Source organism: Anneissia japonica, unplaced genomic scaffold, assembly GCF_011630105.1.
Source record: "Anneissia japonica isolate Jap-2015-1 unplaced genomic scaffold, ASM1163010v1 scaffold8503_len5061_cov132, whole genome shotgun sequence".
In the NCBI taxonomy this organism is placed as follows: Eukaryota; Metazoa; Echinodermata; class Crinoidea; order Comatulida; family Comatulidae; genus Anneissia; species Anneissia japonica.
Window position 1 is genome coordinate 1 of NW_022703226.1, and position 5033 is coordinate 5033.

Below are 5033 nucleotides of genomic sequence, written 5' to 3' on the forward strand. Positions count from 1 at the left end.
CTCAATTTCTTCACCGCTCCAATCTTTGAGTTTATATGTAGGGACAGGCGTTCGTTTACGTTTGTGTATTGTAAATATTTCTTCCGTCCAATTTGCTAAATAACCTTTCTCAAAAAGCATTTTATATCTGCTAATACGTACTTGATCACCGATTTTAAACTTGAATTTCTGTTTATTGATTCGTTGCTTGTTTCCGTATAGAGTTTGCCACACTTCGTGTTCATTTTCTTTTGTAACGAGTATAGGCGCTGTGCCTATAGATCGATGTTTAGACTTATTGTAACTAGAAACAAGTTTGGGAAGCGCATCGATATATTTATTGGAACCTTTAGACGTGAAATATCTCCACATTCTGGTTTTTAACATTCTATTAAATCTCTCAACCACGCTAGCCTTCGTTTCATTGTTTGTCGTAAATAAATGTATGTCTAGCGATTTAAGATAGGCTTGAACCTTTCTGTTTGTAAATTCTGTACCTCTATCAGTATGAATTTGAATAGGTTTTCTTTCACCGGAGAGAAGGGTCTTCATAGCTTTCAACATGGAATCGGTGGATTTATTTTTTATAGGAATAACCCACGCAAACTTAGATAGCACATCGATACATGTAACGAGAAACCTATATTGTTTGTTGTAACGTTTTAAAGATGTCATGTCTACAAGATCTAATTCCCACTGCTCGTCTATAGCTGTTACAAATACCCTATTTCTCGGGAATTTACGCTGAATAGGTTTATGTAATGTGTATGTATCTTGTCTGCTCAACCAGTCTTGAACTTGGTTTTTAGTAATTTTAAGGTCTTTTTTTACATTCTGATAAAGTCGATCTGCACCTCCGAAACTGCCTGGATGTTTAGGATCGTAATACACTTTTCTCAATTTCTCATCCATTCTCATTTCCATCACTCACTCTACTGAAACCTTCACGCAAACAACACGCAATATAAATAAACACGAAAAAGAATAATTCATTTTTTTTTCTCAAAAATTTTAATTTTACAAACATATCGAATTCCACATAATTTACAAATGCATTTTTTTTTATCGTTAACAAATTAAAAAAAAAAAAATTATAAAACAAAACATAAACATATACAGAAGATATAGAAAAAAAATCAGTTTTCCAAAGCATTTAAAATCTTATAAAACATATTAATGTCGGTCTTAATTAAATTTAACAAAATAATAAATCTTGACTTATTGAAGATAGACGTATTGCATTGCTGATCGATCCATTCTTCATACATAATTTCACCTTCGATGAGATCACCATAAAAAATGGTTTCAAAATATCTATCTAATTGTTCTTCAGCACTCATCATAAGGCATACGTCATGGTCTATTTGGCTAGGTCTGTCAAACTCACAGCCGTAACAGTCTCGTTTAACCAAATCGAATAAGTTTTTTGTAAAATGTTCAATAAAAATTAATTCTAAACGTTCTTTTGCGAGCATTTCAGCGTGCTTATCTTGTTCGTTTCCGTCTTGAAACACATTATCTTCATATTCAACTTCATGTTCAGTCATCAGGAAGTGTGCGTAGTCGCATTCGTCGTAGATTGCCTCTTTCAAAATCTCCTCTTCACTAACAAATTTGAAGGGAATATCATCGTCGGACAGGCTTGGTAGCTCATCATCCACACACATATTTGGTGTATTGTCATCCATGGAGATTTCTCCTTCCTCGGTTAAGTCTATAACAAGAGGGATTACTTCTTCTTCATCTGAAATATTTGTCAGATTAATCACTATTTTGTCATCCATGGAGATTTCTCCTTCCTCAGTTAAGTCTATAACAAGAGGGTTTACTTCTTCTTCATCTGAAATATTTGTCAGATCAATCACTATTTCTTCTTCTTCTTCTTCTCTAGTTAAATCAATAACTGGAATGTCGTTGTTGTTGAAACAGGCCATGATAGAGTATATACTGGTAAACTTGGTATTGGTAGACTGATAAAATTTAGTTGCAGGCAGATCGGCAGTAGAAGTTTCGAATGAAGTTTTCAGTTTTTTCCAACTACTTTATATACAGTTCTTAGTTATTGACAGTGAGTATCACCGCAATCACACATGACTTCAGGATACGACCAACTGTATTGGTCAACGGTTCTTTTCATTGTTTCGTCAGGGTACTTTCCATTGTCATTTTCATCCGTTACTGTGACGCATTCATTAACACCTTCAAGTTCTTTTATCATATCATCAACGGCGTCGCGTTGATTTATAAGTTCCCGCCACTGATTAATTGGAAGGTTAATTCACTTTCTGCCTGGTTTAAAGTCACCATCTTCTTCAGTTTTATAGAACTCTCGTATGGACACAAATAGGCTTTCGTTCCAGCTCTGTACGGTTACATGCCTCTTTTCAGTTAGGTAAATACGTTTTGTAGCTGTAACTGTTGACCCATTAGCCATCATTGGTTTGGTTGAGTTCATCTGATTCTTTCCCATATCCTGTCTAAAAGAAGCGCTTGCATTTGGTCCAACTTCTACTTTCTGCTTCTTAGACGGTTGCATTACACGATTCATTGTAGCCTTTGCCTTCTCAAACATCTTGGAATCGGTATAATCGGCTGTTTAATTATAGTAATTCATTCTGATAGAGTAAATTGCACTAGTTTCTTGTAGTAAAGACAGTAGGAGTTGTTTCAACGAGTTTCAGAAACTAAACTGATGTTTTAACTTCAATTTTTCTCCAGTATATATACACTGAATTGAATAGAAAGATTAAATGACGTAAATAGCGTCGTTTCATTATTCTTTTTGTTTTTATTTTAATTTTAGGCTATTTCTTTTATTTTATTAGAGGAAAAAAAGTAAAACATGACGTCATAAAACTATTTGGGTTTAAAACCATAGAGTCACCAGCGGTCACTGATATCTCTGAACCAATAGAAACCGTTCTTTACATAAACCAATAGAAATCGTCCATTCCGCTCTACGTCACCAAATATCATTCACCCGGGCAATTCAAACTATAGTCACAAAATTTACAGTCACCAAACTGTCACTGTTAATCCCCTAACCTAACATTTTGTTTTCAAATTCAATACCCCCATTAATTTAATGGGCAAGAAGAATCTTTTGTGACTGTAAATCCAGCACTGGCAGACTTATCTCCCTTTTGTCTCAATTTTCTCTCTCATTGTTACCAATTTCTAAAGAGCACACAATAGTGGACTATAAATTTTAAGGAAACATGACAAACCTAACACGTCACGCTACACAACCAGATGTGTATAAGAGACACCACTTTTTGTTTTTTAATATTTCAATAAACCCTCAAATACCCCCGTCATATGCTTCAACCCATTATGAGGAAAATAAAATTAATAAAATTATGAATAAATAATTAAGAATTATGATGACGTAATATTCTATTGTGACCATGTCACCATATTAACTACTAATCGATAAACTGGTGGAATAATTATATCATAAGCATCATTTTGTTCTGAAATACAAGTTTCCTGATGTCATAATTATATCATAAACAACATGTTCTTCATAATACAAGTTTTCCAATAGTTAAACAAGCCTCACCTGATGGTGTGGTTGTGACTGTTGTCTTGTCCGTAGTGGGTACAGTTGTCAAATCCTCTGTAAAATAATGAATCGATAAACTGGTGGAATATTTATATCATAAGCATCATTTTGTTCTGAAATATAAGTTTCCTGATGTCATAATTATATCATAAACAACATGTTCTTCATAATACAAGTTTTCCAATAGCTAAACAAGCCTCACCTGATGGTGTGGTTGTGACTGTTGTCTTGTCGGTAGTGGGTACAGTTGTCAAATCCTCTATAAAATAATGAATCGATAAACTGGTGGAATATTTATATCATAAGCATCATTTTGTTCTTAAATACAAGTTTCCTGATAGCATAATTATATCATTAACAACATGTTCTTCATAATACAAGTTATTAACAACATTTTCTTCATAATACAAGTTTACCAATAGTTAAACAAGCCTCACCTGATGGTGTGGTTGTGACTGTTGTCTTGTCCGTAGTGGGTACAGTTGTCAAATACTCTGTAAAATAATGAATCGATAAACTGGTGGAATATTTATATCATAAGCATCATTTTGTTCTTAAATACAAGTTTCCTGATGGCATAATTATATCATTAACAACATGTTCTTCATAATACAAGTTTTCCAATAGTTAAACAAGCCTCACCTGATGGTGTGGTTGTGACTGTTGTCGTGTCCGTAGTGGGTACAGTTGTCAAATCCTCTGTAAAATAATGAATCGATAAACTGGTGGAATATTTATATCATAAGAATCATTTTGTTCTTAAATACAAGTTTCCTGATAGCATAGTTATATTATAAACAACATGTTCTTCATAATACAAGTTTACCAATAGTTAAACAAGCCTCACCTGATGGTGTGGTTGTGACTGTTGTCTTGTCCGTAGTGGGTACAGTTGTCAAATCCTCTGTAAAATAATGAATCGATAAACTGGTGGAATATTTATATCATAAGCATCATTTTGTTCTGAAATACAAGTTTCCTGATGTCATAATTATATCATAAACGACATGTTCTTCATAATACAAGTTTTCCAATAGTTAAACAAGCCTCACCTGATGGTGTGGTTGTGACTGTTGTCTTGTCCGTAGTGGGCACAGTTGTCAAATCCTCTATAAAATAATGAATCGATAAACTGGTGGAATATTTATATCATAAGCATCATTTTGTTCTTAAATACAAGTTTCCTGATGGCATAATTATATCATTAACAACATGTTCTTCATAATACAGGTTTTCCAATAGTTAAACAAGCCTCACCTGATGGTGTGGTTGTGACTGTTGTCTTGTCCGTAGTGGGTACAGTTGTCAAATCCTCTGTAAAATAATGAATCGATAAACTGGTGGAATATTTATATCATAAGCATCATTTTGTTCTTAAATACAAGTTTCCTGATGCATAATTATATCATTAACAACATGTTCTTCATAATACTAGTTTTCCAATAGTTAAACAAGCCTCACCTGATGGTGTGGTTGTGACTGTTGTCTT

The 5033-nt window shown here is 33.6% G+C and overlaps 1 long non-coding RNA gene across 2 annotated transcripts; it reads right to left on the reverse strand.

Moving 5' to 3' along the window:
• Positions 1-3746: 3746 nt before the first annotated feature.
• On the reverse strand, positions 3747-5033 carry LOC117104373. 2 transcript variants are annotated; one of them, XR_004444732.1, is made up of 4 exons: positions 5006-5022; positions 4802-4858; positions 4392-4448; positions 3747-3803 (listed from the first exon to the last, which is right to left on the reverse strand). It is a non-coding gene; the product is annotated as an uncharacterized LOC117104373 (long non-coding RNA). The 2 variants fall into 2 exon arrangements; XR_004444733.1 differs by lacking the exon at positions 4392-4448 and adding an exon at positions 4187-4243 and having other exon boundaries at positions 3786-3803; positions 5006-5033.